At 35.8% G+C, this 14,798-nt stretch overlaps 1 long non-coding RNA gene across 1 annotated transcript in view; it reads right to left on the reverse strand.

The window, feature by feature from the left end:
• Positions 1-4,686: 4,686 nt before the first annotated feature.
• The window catches only part of LOC129633070 (uncharacterized), a 138,589-nt gene continuing 128,477 nt past the window's right edge, over positions 4,687-14,798 (reverse strand). Inside the window, exon 3 of the long non-coding RNA XR_008704856.1 lies at positions 4,687-5,183. This is a non-coding gene — a long non-coding RNA (uncharacterized LOC129633070). The remainder of the gene's footprint in view (positions 5,184-14,798) is intronic.

Consider the following 14,798-nt stretch of genomic DNA (forward strand, 5'->3'; position numbering starts at 1 on the left):
GAACTGGACATGGAACAACAGACTGGTTCCAAATAGGAAAAGGAGTACGTCAAGGCTGTATATTGTCACCCTGCTTATTTAACTTCTATGCAGAGTACATCATGAGAAACGCTGGACTGGAAGAAGCACAAGCTGGAATCAAGATTGCTGGGAGAATTATCACTAACCTCAGATATGCAGATGACACCAACCTTATAGCAGAAAGTGAAGAGGAACTCAAAAGCCTCTTGATGAAAGTGAAAGAGGAGAGTGAAAAAGTAGGCTTAAAGCTCAACATTCACAAAACGAAGATCACGGCATCTGGTCCCATCACTTTATGGGAAATAGATGGGGAAACAGTGGAAACAGTGTCAGACTTTTTTTTTTGGGGCTCCAAAATCACTGCAGATGGTGATTACAGCCATGAAATTAAAAGGCACTTACTCCTTGGAAGGAAAGTTATGACTAACCTAGATAGCATATTAAAAAGTAGAGACATTACTTTGCCAACAAAAGTCTGTCTAGTCAAGGCTATGGTTTTTCCTGTGGTCATGTATGGATGTGAGAGTTGGACTGTGAAGAAAGCTGAGCGCCGAAGAATTGATGCTTTTGAACTGTGGTGTTGGAGAAGACTCTTGAGAGTCCCTTGGACTCCAAGGAGATCCAACCAGTCCATTATAAAGGAGATCAGTCCTGGGTGTTCTTTGGTAGGACTGATGCTGAAGCTGAAACTCCAATACTTTGGCCACCTCATGCAAAGAATTCACTCATTGGAAAAGACCCTGATGCTGGGAGGGGTTGGGGGCATGAGGAGAAGGGAACGACAGAGGAGGAAATGGCTGGATGGCATCACCGACTTGATGGACATGAGTTTGAGTGAACTCCAGGAGTTGGTGATGGACAGGGAGGCCTGGCGTGCTGCAGTTCATGGGGTCACAAAGAGTCGGACATGACTGAGCGACTGAACTGAACTGATACTAGAGCGGGTTGCCATTTCCTACCTCAGGGAATCTTCCTGACCCAGGGATCGACCCACATCTCTTGTGTCTCCTATGCTGGCAGGTGGATTCGTTACCTCTAGTGCCACCTAGGAAGCCCACAGCATATCTTAGGATATAGGTTTATTGGCTACGGAAAATTCTAAAGCAGGTGAACTTGTTTAGTACCAACATCACTTTTCTTTTTTTTTCCTTCTCTTAGGTACAATTGCCTTTTGCCTCTGTGTAATTCATAGATATGTATTGTGTCTTTATGAAACATTCATATTTTGTAAACGTTTATCTCACCCTTCAAAATTTATGTCTCTTCTTCCCCATTCTTTTGGTGTTCTACTGTCTACTAGGTGAGACAGTAGTTCTTAAATTACCTAATAATATAAGCCAAAGATGATAGTGTACAATAGTGTTGCCATTGTTTCTAGCTCATGCATTTGTACTATTGGCAATAGGAAATAATGCAGAATGTATCCCAAAGTTGAGGAATGACCCAGCTATTGAGTATAAGCAACTAGGCAACAACAAACACTGCAGTTGAAAATCAAAAGCCTAATGATAATCCTGACAAGAAAGGGAGAAAAATATGTTCTCATACTACAGATGGGCTGATTAAAATATTTATTTCTAGCTGCTGCTGCTGCTGCTAAGTCGCTTCAGTTGTGTCTGACTCTGTGTGACCCCATAGACGGCAGCCCACCAGGCTCCTCCATCCATGGGATTCTCCAGGCAAGAATACTGGAGTGGGGTGCCATTGCCTTCTCTGTCTTCTTTCTAGCAGATGGATTGATTAAAATATGCTCTCCTGTTCTAAAGAGATAAATTCACAGGCAACAATGTTTCCACTAGGGGTAAAGAAAAAAAATATTGAACTCAAATTGTTAGAAAAAGAACAAGTAAATTCTAAAGAAAATAGACACATCTAAAAAAAAAAAGTGGAGCCAGAAGATGAGGAGGAGGAAACCTAAATACTATATAATACACATATTATAATGCAATATGTTTTGTATGTATATGTACATATGATATATTGTATGTGTATGTATGTATGTATATGCACACATATCTGCATGTTTTTTGTGTCTCTATTTTAAAATCATAGGACAATAATAATGATTATACTAATAAATAGAATATGGACTTTTTAAAAAGTAATTTACTATGAGTCAGGAAATTGTAGATTTTCAAGGATGATTTGCTGCTGGGAAATATAATTTAAAAAATATAATAGGTAGGATCAATATACAAGAACAATTGATAATACATTCAAATATCCCTAATTTTTTATGATAGAAAGTATAACTTATTTTTAACATTACATTTAATAGTAAACATCTAGTAAAGTTTTGGAGAAGGCAATGGCACCCCACTCCAGTACTGTTGCCCAGAAAATCCCATGGATGGAGGAGCCTGGTGGGCTGCAGTCCATGGGGAACTGGGAGTGGACATGACTGAGCGACTTCACTTTCACTTTCCACTTTCATGCATTGGAGAAGGCAATGGCACCCCACTCCAGTGTTCTTGCCTGGAGAATCCCAGGGACGGAGAAGCCTGGTGGGCTGTAGTCCATGGGGTCGCACAGAGTCGGACACGACTGAAGCGACTTAGTAGTAGTAGTAAAGTTTTATTACCTGTGGCCCCTGGCTGAATGTTACGGCATCTGTGAACTGACTATTGACAAATAAAAGGAGAAAAAGGAATTCTTTTCCTTTACATACACTTCTTGTTACTTAGAAAATTCTTTTAAAAATAATCCATGTCACATTATACAAGTAAAGTATTACTGCTACCTTCCAAAGAAATATGAGATAACATAAAACTCCAAACCATATAGCAAATAGGTATTGCACAACCAGTGTACCTTGGCTTTGATATTTAAATACTTTCCTATTATAAGAATGAAAGAAAACATACCTTGTAATAATTATTGACATTGTGTATATCTTTATTAATAGAATGGGATAACTTAAGTTGGAAGATGTCAGAGAAAAAGATAAGGCTAAATTTGTCCATCCTTAACTTGCATTACTTAACATAGTGTGTGAAGTCACTTCAGTCATATCTGACTCTTTGGGACACTATGGACTATAGCCCACCAGGCTCCTCTGTCCATGGGCTTCTCCAGGCAAGAATACTGGAGTGGGTTGCCATGCCCTCCTCCAGGTGTCTCCTGCATTGGCAGGCGAGTACTTTACAACTAAACCTGAGGAAGCCTGGTGGTTCAGACGGTAAAGCGTCTGCCTATAATTTGGGAGACCTAGGTCCAATCCCTGGGTGGGGATGATCTCCTGGAGAAGGAAAGGGCAACCCACTCTCCAGGCAAAAATACTGGAGTGAATTGCCATGCCCTCCTCCAGGTGTCTTCTGCATTGGCAGGCAGTACTTGACCACTAAACCTAGAGGAAAGCAAATTTTCATTACTGCTTCTAAGACAAGTACAAATTGGAAATCTGATAGAAAAATAAATTTAGCTCTATCCATGGGAAAATGTGGATTACTTTTATGGAAAAGAAGACTTTATTAATAAAGGCTGAATCAGGATTTATTCTATTAATCTCATTCTGGAGTTTTGTGCAAGGTTATTTATTCACAAATTGAGTAAAAGAAGTATCTTTGGACTGAAGAGTTATATCAGGTCCCCTTGAAATAATCTCTCTGGTTTGCTACTTAGAACAGAGTGAGTTCTATCATTTATCTCAGTATAGAACAGATAATTCAAAATGCAGGGGGTTAAAACCTCTGATGTATAATCTCATGAATCTACCAGGACAACTAGGTGGTTCTGCTAAGACCCAGCTGGACTCACTGGCATCTCAACTGGTCTTTCTAATGCTTCCAGTTGGCTGGCAGCTTAGCTAGGGCTTGGTCAGCCCTGAGGCAGTCTAAGATACCTGGGTCTGGCAGCAGTCCGGCTACTGTCTGGGGTGACCCAAGTAGCTGGATCATGGATCTCTCATTATCCAGCAAGCTAGTCAGAGCTTACTCACTTAGCAGCAGAGTTTGAAGAGCAAAAACAAGGGTCCCAATGGGTGAGTGCTTTTAAAATCTCTGTTTGCTTGAGTAATCCCCTTGGCCCAAACAAGTTTCATGGCTTATCCAGATTCAGAGGGTGGAAAGGTAAAATATAGATACTTTTACAATTGGTGACAATACCAAGACAATACCTCCGTCAAATGATGCCCTCTACTTCAGCATTTCTAGCATTCTTTGATATTTTGAAGTTTTATGGAGTCATTGATAGCAATTCATTACTTACAGTAACTGCTATTTGCTAGTTTGTTCAGCTCTTCATTTTCTTTGGTTGTATATACACTTGCCAGGCTCCTCTGTCCCTGGAATTCTCCAGGTGGGAATACTAGAGTGGGTTGCCTTTTCCTTCCCCAGGGGATCTTCCTATAGCAGGGATCTAACCCGCGTCTCCTCCACTGCAGACAAATTCTTTACCATTTGAGCCACCAAGGAAGCCCATATACAAACGAGGTCAATCAAATTAAAAGTTCAATTCAGTATTATTTCATATTAGCATGTTATTTTCTTAACAAAAATAAGTCTGAAACTACTTTAAATTTGAAGCTTTTTTTTTTTTTTTTTTTTTTTTTTTTTAGAACAAAGAAGTCATTCTTCAATAGGGAAGAATTTACTTAGGTTGGTTTATTTGGCAGATGTTTTTGACTATACAAGTGAGACCCATTTCACTTCCTTATACTTGACATTATAGACACCACTGATGCACTACAAGCTAGGCTGGCAAATCTTCTTTTCTTGAACTTTGAAAGCAGTGTACAGTATTGCTGACATAGTAAAGACGGAACAACAAAAGCATTATCGATTTAGTGGAAAACAGAAATGTCACGTAAGTAGAAACATCACAAAATTATTTTGAAGACTACATTTGCTCAAACAACCTTAAAACTGAACCTCGAATTTGAAGTCAATTTCCTATTACATGCCAGTGTGGAAGAACTTGCCAATGATTTTGTTATCAGCCTGAGACAAAGAAGTAAATGTACAAATTTAACTCAGAGAAATGCACTGATGCTTGACTTGTGTTGGGAGAAAGTAGACGTCCTTTATTCTGTGGGTTCTATATACCTTCCTTCTCAGAACTGTCCCATCCTTTTGGTCTTCCTTCTCTATCACAGGGGTAGGGACTTCTACTCAAGCTTGTCCTCGTAGTGATTCTCTAGGACACGGTCATTAGTCCAGGGTGGCCTGGGGATATAATAGGAGAAATTGAGAACTCAGAAGTCACAAAAGAGCTAGAGGGTAACCTTATTTAAATGCTAGATCCAGCTACACAAGTTCATCCCTTTAAACTTTTTAGTGATGAGCTACAATTTTTTTTTTTAATTTTAAGGTACATTGATTTGTATATAAAATAGTTTTGTACTAAAACCATAGTATTTTTGCATTAAAGTTATTAGCACTTATTGCCCTCTAATAACAAACATCAAATAAAATTATTATTTTTTTATCAAAGAACTTTGAAATTTTTTGAATTTTAGTCAAGTCAAAAATGTGTTTAACAACTCACCTTTATTTTTAGCAACATTAAAAAAAATTAAGATAATAATTAAAAGGCCAAGCTATGAAACACAAGTGAAAATAGAAGTGAATATGTATCAAATACTTTTGGAAGATATAACATAGTCTGTTTAAAAGAATGGTGAGCATATTTAGTAATGCAAAAATAAACACATCTATATGAATTAATCTGAACAAAAAGGGAGATATATTCAACCAGTATTACAATATTGAATTCATAGCTAAATTATATAAATGATTAAATATATAATTTTAAAGACCTAAAAATAATTCACTAAGAGCCTTAGATCAGTAAATGAATGACATACATTTTACACATGAAAAAATGTAACTAGCAAAAATGACCCCCAAAAAATATAAACTTCATTAGTAATTGAGGGAAGACAATAAAAGGAATCATGAAGTTTCAGCCACCCAATCAACCTAAAAAGAAAAAGGGAGAATACCAGCTGTTACTTTCTTACATAGTCGATGACATTTTTAATATTTACAACATTTGGCAACATTTGACAATATGTTTCAAATACTAAAAATTTTATGTGCTTTATTTTTGTCATACCACCTCTGGGATGATAGTGTATGAATCTAATGTTAAATTAGGGAGAAGTACATTTAGAAAGTTGTTAACAAACATCTTTATAAAACTAAAAAATGAAAAGCAATGTAAAAGTTCAAATGTGTAGGTCTGTTAAATTGTTATACATCCTCTAAATTTATAAGGGATACCTTATAAACTTTAAAAATGATGGTTTTGAAGAGCCTAATGCAATGAAAATTTTCTGGAATTTTCATTGGAAATGGAAAAGTGGTATACAAATGATACATAGACTACAGTTATAAATATGATATCAATATAATTAAGCTACTGTTAACATTCTTATTTAATAAGTAGCACCAAGAAATTCATCAGCTCTTTGAATATCCAGAATAATTTGAATCCAAGCCTTATACAGTATAAAAAGGAAACTGAAATTGCATCAGATAACTTAATGAGGAAAAAATAGAGCATAAAAACTAGAAAAATACAGCATAATATGCACTGCTTTGGGGATGGAAAAATACTTGCCAAGCTTGAATGTGTAGAAACAAAGGCAAATATATTGTTCATTAAAAATAATAGATATTTAAACTCCTAATTATCAACTGAAAGCATGACTAAAATTAATAGCAAACATGACAATAGAAGACAAATTGGATAATACAATAAACTTTCTTGAGTACTAAAAGTTGATAAGAAGACACCGAGATTCCAGCAAACACCAAAATAATTCACAAAATGAACTAAAAATCGTTAATGAACATATGAAATATATTAAGCTTGATAGTAATGGGAAAAATCTTAAAATGAAACACTTCCCTCTGTTTATTAAATCAGGAAAGATTTAACCAATTACGTGTGCTACAGGGAAGGTAGAGTCAGATGGGATCTCACAAAAGACTGAAATAATTAACAATTGACATCACTTTTCTGAAAAGCAATTTGGCAAAATATAGAAAAACATTTATACTCTTCTCTCCAGTAACTTCATTTCTGAAAATCTAAAAAGTGAAAGTGAAAGTGGCTCATTCCTGTATGACTCTTTGTGACTCCAGTCCATGGAATTTTCTAGGCCAGAAAACTGGAGTGAAAGCCTTTCCCTTCTCCAGGGGATCTTCCCAACCCAAGGATCGAACCCAGGTCTCCTGCATTGCAGGCGGATTTTTTTTTTACCTGCTGAGCCACAATGGAAGCCCAAGAGTACTGGAGTGGGTAACCTATCCCTTATCCAGGGGATCTTCCAACCCAGGAATCGCCTGCATTGCAGGTAGATTCTTTACCAACTGAGCTATCAGGGAAGCCCTCTGAAAATCTAAGCTCAGGTTAAAAACTTGGAGTGCTGTTAAAGATTCTGACATAACAATTCTTACTATAGTAGCATTTAACATGAAAAATATGTGGTGGTCAACACATATTGTGAGTGAATGCTAATAGAAATTATTAATATAGTGTCCATATGATAGGACATTGGAAAGTCTTTAAAAACCTGTAAATTTAAAAATATAAACATTAAACCATAAAAATAAGATAATTATTTAATATTCTTATCTGATAATTTAATTTTTAAAAATCTGTAGAAAATAACATTAAATGTTCAATATTTAAACATTAAATGTCTAATGGTGATTTTCTCTGAGTTTTGAAATTATGGTAAAAATTATTTCCTTTTCAGCAATTTTCCAGATATGCTGTATACCATGCAAACAGTAACTGCTTTATGAGGATATATTTTTTTTTGCTTGTTAATATTGCATTAAAAATTTTTGAGTATGTTCATAGAGACATCAGATGTTATTCAAATATGTTTTTGGTGGTATTATTACAGTCTATCATGTCTTCAAGCTACCACCATTTCTGCATCGCTGTTTTCTGAATTAAGTTCCAACTCAAAATAAAAAGTGTAGTTTATGACCAACCTAGACAGCATATTAAAGCAGAGATATTACTTTATCAACAAAGGTCCGTCTCTTCAAGGTTATGGTTTATCCAGTAGTCATGTATGGGTGTGAGAGCTGGACTATCAAGACAGCTGAGTACTGAAGAACTGATGCTTTTGAACTGTGGTGTTGGAGAAGACTCTTGAGAGTCCCTTGGACTGCAAGGAGATCCAACCAGTCCATCCTCAAGGAAATCAGTCCTGAATATTCATTGGAAGGACGGATGCTGAAGCTGAAACTCCAATACTTTGGCCACTTGATGTGAAGAACTGACTCATTGGAAAAGACCCTGATGCTGGGAAAGATTGAAGGCAGGAGGAGAAGGGGACGACAGAGGATGAGATGGTGGATGGCATCACCGACTCAATGGACATGAGTTTGAATCAACTCTGGGAGTTGGTGAAGGACAGGGAGGCCTGGCGTGCTGCAGTCCATGGGGTCACAAAGAGTCGGACACGACTGAGCAACTGAACTGAACTGAGAGTGAAAATGACAATCTGTCATTGAGCTTCAATTTTTGCATCATCTTCTTCCACTTTAGTCACAAAAAAAAATTACTTGGAACAGCAGGAATACTGCCACAGGCGACAAATGAAAATAGTCAAATCATATTATTGGCTTTTTATTCCGTGAATATGGCTTTAAAAATCAAACATTACAAAGGCAACCCAGTATAAGAAAGAAACAAAGTGAAGTAGCTCAGTCATGTCCGACTCTTGCGACCCCATGGACTGTAGCCTACCAGGCTCCTCCATCCATGGGATTTTCCAGGTAAGAATACTGGAGTGGGTTGCCATTTCCTTCTCCATAAACTTCCTCTTTTTTGCTCTTGATACTATACCAAAAGGAAAGAAACAAGGAGATGCAGACAGTGCTCAATCAGAATAAACAGTTTATTCAAAAAGGATGCTATGTTTTGCACCAAATATTACTGTCATTGCAGGTACCTGGGCAAGCAATATATTGATTGTAGATGGTAGAAAATACATTACATTGCTTCCAAATGGGTGGTAACCATGCTCTCTAGTAAAATAAATATCTGTGGCAAATGACACATACCTATTTAATGACACTTTGAGTTCATGTGAAGTTTGGCAGTGTAATAAAAGTCTTATCTCTTGCTTTCACTGTTATTGCACAGATTTAAACTGCTGTCTCAGAGGCAGTTTTATTATCTTTTTCAATCTAGCCCATAAAAGTGAGACTTGATTTGCTTAGCATGAGAACAGATCAATAAAAGCTCAGTTATACAGCAGATTAGATCACTAACTTGGAGATCAAAGATGTTAAATACAACTTGTATAGAAAAACTAGATCAAAAGTTGAGCTCAGACACACGGTACATATTTGCAGAACTCAAAATAGCTTTTCCACTATTCCAACAATTTACCTTAAGTCTTGTCATGGTCACTGTATGTTGAAGTAGCTTACACATGGCTGACAATATTTCAAATATACATAGTATATGCATATTTTAAAGTCCTTTTGTACTAATTTTTTCAATTCTTCCTCTAAAATGCTGAAAGGTGTTCACCAAGGCACTAAGTTCATTTTAAAAGCTATTTATTATTATTATTAAAATGTTAGGATAGATTTTTTTCATATGGAAAACAAAATGCATTATTGAAATTCAGGTCATTACTTCTAATATTATCTTCAAATTTTTATTTTGTAGTAAGTCTATACAAAATTTTTGTTAAAAAACATCTGTAATCCCAGTTGTAAATTTGTTGAATTGATCTATCAAATATTTGTACAATTGCTTAAATAATTTAAGAAATTGAATACTGGCTCTCACCTTGCCCTTCTCTCTCTGCTGCTTTTGACTCCACTGAGAACATGTATAGGTTCAAGTGTGATATATTCCTTTATAGGCTTTTTATCACATATTGGGAAAAGAAATAAAATCACTAAAACAAGGCAAAATAATCACCACCACCACCACAACAAAGTCCTCCAGTTATAGCCTCCCTATGTGAAAGTGTAATGTTATTAGACATTTTCACTCTGGCATATTCATAGCCTTTTAGCTTAAACTCCATGATACAAGCTCATTCAAATGAACCCTTATAGTTTCGCTCATGGACCCCATTTCCCCACTCTGCTTTTACACTTTGAGCATTTCCTGATTCCATGTTTTCTTCAGCTTTGCAGCACAACTTGAATTCTGCAGTTAATGGCAAAAGAGGCCTGATAGCCCCTGAAATGTCACTTGGTCTTAATTCATATGTTGTCAATTCTCCACTATCTTTTTAAACACCCATTTGGCATCTTGATATGCTGTTCTTTCCAGGTTTCTCCTGAAGATATGTCCCCAGAATGCGACATTGAGGGTGGAGTACAAAGAAGCAAATAAGAAAACAAATATTACCCATAATCACGTATGCCCAAATTAAGTTCTTAACATAACATTGCATATCTTTTTATACTTTGTTTTTGTATATAATTTCTTCTTAAAAATCACAGTGCACATTTTTCTCATTTAAATAAATAGACAAGATATTTAACACATAATATATATTATGCATATATATGAAAGTTGTTTATAAATGTTAATAAACACACACAGGTATTTTAACATTGTCAAATGTATATTGTTCTTTTAAAAAATTGTCAATAAGGAAAATAACTCCTAAATTACTATGAATATTCACTACTCAACTGAAAGTCTTTTTGTTTTTCACAAAAACTTGCCAACAACCTATGTCCAAAAATATTTAAACCCTAATCATTCTAACCAATTTGTTATTACTAATAAAAAATAATTCTTTTAAAATGTAAAAATTTCAATTATACTGTAGTTTTAGAAAACAAATGTCAAAATTTAAGAAATAAATTAAAAAGTGAAATTTTAAGTTGTAATAGGCTACTCTATGCTATGAAATTAAAAGACGCTTGCTCCTTGGAAGAAAAGCTATGACCAACCTAGATAGCATATTAAAAAGCAGAGACAGTACTTTGCCAACAAAGGTCTGTCTAGTCAAAGCTATGGTTTTTCCAGTAGTCATGTATGGATGTGAGAGTTGGACCATAAAGAAAGCTGAGCACTGAAGAATTGATGCTTTTGAACTGTGGTGTTGGAGAAGACTCCTGAGAGTCCCTTGGACTGCAAGGAGATCCAACCAGTCTATCCTAAAGGAAATCAGTTCTGAATATTCATTGGAAGGACTGTTGCTAAAACTTGAAACGCCAATTCTTTGGCCACCTGAGGCAAAGAACTGACTCATTTGAAAAGACCCTGATACTGGGAAAGATTGAAGGCCAGAGAAGGGGATGACAGAGGATGGGGTGGTTGGATGGCATCACTGACTTGATGGGCATGAGTTTGAGCAAGCTCCAGGAGTTGGTGATGGACAGGGAAGCCTGGTTTGCTGCAGTCCATGGGGTCTCAAAGAGTTGGACATAACTGAGAGACTGAACTGAACTGAACTGAACTCTATGGTATATTTGTAGCACTTTAATTCTATATGGCCTTTGGAGGTTGGAAGCATGTTGATAATATTCATCCAGTTGAGAACTTAACCAAACATCTGATACCAGTGTTTTTATGACTGTTTTTATGACTTAATTTTGTTCATTTTATGTATTAAGCTAATAATTGTTTACACTAAAATTAACTTAAAAAAATACCTTAAGTATTTTGATGTAAATTATGTAGGTGTTTTTATGTAAATCACATAGCCTGGTGCTATTGCTTTTGCACATAGATTTCATAAATCTGGGAGACTTTTTGAGAAAATAATCATACAGAAATGTGAAGAATTTATAATTGTGATAATTACTTTAAAAAACTCTAGGTCTTTGTTTAGTTCTCAAAGAAATTTGACTTTAAAATCATCATTGCTTATCCATTCATCTGCTGATGGACATCTAGGTTGCTTCCATGTCCTGGCTACTATAAACAGTGCTGCGATGAACATTGGGGTACAAGTGTCTCTTTCAATTCTGGTTTCCTCTGTGTGTATGCCCAGCAGTGGGATTGCTGGGTCGTATGGCAGTTCTATTTCCAGTTTTTTAAGGAATCTCCACACTGTTCTCCATATTGGCTGTACTAGTTTGCATTCCCACCAAAAGTGTAAAAGGGTTCCCTTTTCTCCACATCCTATCCAGCATTTATTGCTTGTAGACTTTTGGATCGCAGCCATTCTGACTGGCGTGAAATGGTACTTCATTGTGGTTTTGATTTGCATTTCTCTGCTAATGAGTGATGTTGAGCATCTTTTCATGTGTTTGTTAGCCATCTGTATGTTTTCTTTGGAGAAATGTCTATTTAGTTCTTTGGCCCATTTTTTGATTGGGTCGTTTATTTTTCTGGAGTTGAGCTGCAGGAGTTGCTTGTATATTTTTGAGATTAGTTGTTTGTCAGTTGCTTCATTTGCTATTATTTTCTCCCATTCTGAAGGCTGTCTTTTCACCTTGCTTATAGTTTCTTTTGTTGTGCAGAAGCTTTTAATTTTAAATCGATCCCATTTGTTTATTTTTGCTTTTATTTCCAATATTCTGGGAGGTGGGTCATAGAGGATCCTGCAGATGAATGGATAAGAAAGCTGTGGTACATATACACAATAGAGTATTACTCAGCCATTAAAAAGAATACATTTGAATCACTTCTAATGAGGAGGATGAAACTGGAGCCTATTATACAAAGTGAAGTAAGCCAGAAAGAAAAACACCAATACAGTATACTAACGCATATATATGGAATTTAGAAAGATGGTAATGACAACCCTATATGAGAGACAGCAAAAGAGACACAGATGTATAGAACAGTCTTTTGGACTCTGTGGGAGAGGGAGGGGGGGCGATGATTTGGGAGAATGGCATTAAAACATGTATAATATCATATAAGAAATGAATTGCCAGTCCAGGTTCGATGCAGGATACAGGAAGCTTGGGACTGGTGCACTGGGATGACCCAGAGGGATGGTATAGGGAGGGAGGTGGGAGAGGGGTTCAGGATGGGGAACACGTGTACACCCATGGCGGATGCATGTTGATGTATGGCAAAACCGATACAATATTGTAAAGTAAAAAAAAAAAAAATTAAAAAAAAATCATTGCTGTTGCTGCTAAGTCACTTCAGTCTTGTCCAACTCTGTGCGACCCCATAGACAGCAGCCCAACAGGCTTCTCTGTCCCTGGGATTCTCCAGGCAAGAACACTGGAGTGGGTTACCATTTCCTTCTCCGGTGCATGAAAGTGAAAAGTGAAAGTGAAGTCGCTCAGTCGTGTCCGACTCTAGAGACCCCCATGGACTGCAGCCTACCAGGCTTCTCTGTCCATGGGATTTTCTAGGCAAAAGTACTGGAGTGGATGCCATTGCCTTCTCTGAAAATCATCATTAGATGATTTTAAATCTTTGTAATGTATATTTTGTGTTTCTAATATTTGCATTAAAATATGAGGTCCACTGAATATTCATTATTTCAATAAAATCAGCCTTCTAACTGAGGAGATATATCCCTCAGAAAAAGAAACACAATACTAGTGGGAAGAAACATTCAAAATGAGTCTGTTTTTCTCTTATGTAAACCAAGTATTACTGGCTGATCCTGGAACAGATTCTGACAAATGGTGGTCATACCAAATTGTGGTTGTTTCACACATAACTTTCAAAGTAAATGTTACCACAAAGATGATATATGAAATGCTAAGAATTGTTAGTCATATTTTCATTATTTCTTTTAAATCTTAAACTCTTCTCCTAAGGCAAATACTGTTAAGGATATAATCAAAATCTCTTTCCTTTAACCATATTTATAGTATTTTCCTTTTTTTCTGTGACTATGACTTGGTGGCAATGTTGTCCATGAAACAGTCAGTTTGATAATATAATCAATATCTCTACTTGTATGCTTATTAATAATCCTGATTTTTATTATTTAATATTTTGGGGGAGATTTATAACTGAATACCTAGATACATGCATTGATTTTACAATGTAAAATTTTTACATTTTACTTTTATGATTTTATGATGTTTATAAGTTAGAGATGCTAGTCTTTTCTCTTTCACTAATGAATGACATGAACATGATGAATATATTTCCTGGCACAATCTATCTTTCTGGATCTAAAGGCATTTCAGAGGTAGTAGAGGGTGGTCACCTTGATGTGATTGCAGAAGGAAGACATTTTCACGGAAGGATTGATTGTTAAGAATAAAGTAGTCAGGAACAAATGCAATATGCAAAGATTGTGAAAGACTTTGTTTTATAAGAAAAATCAGAGTTGAATTCTGGTTTTGATGTTCTGCATCTTCTTTACAAAAAGTGCATGCCAAGTAGTTTTGAAAATTCTCCTCAGTGTGAATTTAGACTGAGAAAAATAAATGACACAAATTTATGTTATATTAGAACTATTTCAGGTATTTACTTTAAAAGGCAAGTGAAAGGTAAAGTAATTAAGCAGCCAAACTCATTCAGGAGGAAAGACATCTTTGCTTTAATTATCTGAATATTTCATTACCTAATAAGGATTTATATTTTCTTCATCCTTTTTCTTAGTTTGGTGTAATTATAGTTACACATGGATTTTAGTTATTATGATATTCAAGAGTGTGAAATAGAAGACTATATAAAATTTCTTCCTCTGGAAACTTCACTCCTAACTCTGAAAGAAAACATTACTATGCTCTTCTCTCAAACAAATTAGATAAGGATACTGTGCAATCTGAACTTGAAAGGCTCATTTACCATAATTAAATAAAATTTACTATTAACATAAAATATTCATGACAACCCATGTTGCAAATATTGTCCATTCTCCATTATACCTCTATACCAATTTGAGATGAGCATACTTTTGT

Source organism: Bubalus kerabau, chromosome 18 (assembly GCF_029407905.1).
Source record: "Bubalus kerabau isolate K-KA32 ecotype Philippines breed swamp buffalo chromosome 18, PCC_UOA_SB_1v2, whole genome shotgun sequence".
Lineage (NCBI taxonomy): Eukaryota > Metazoa > Chordata > Mammalia > Artiodactyla > Bovidae > Bubalus > Bubalus kerabau.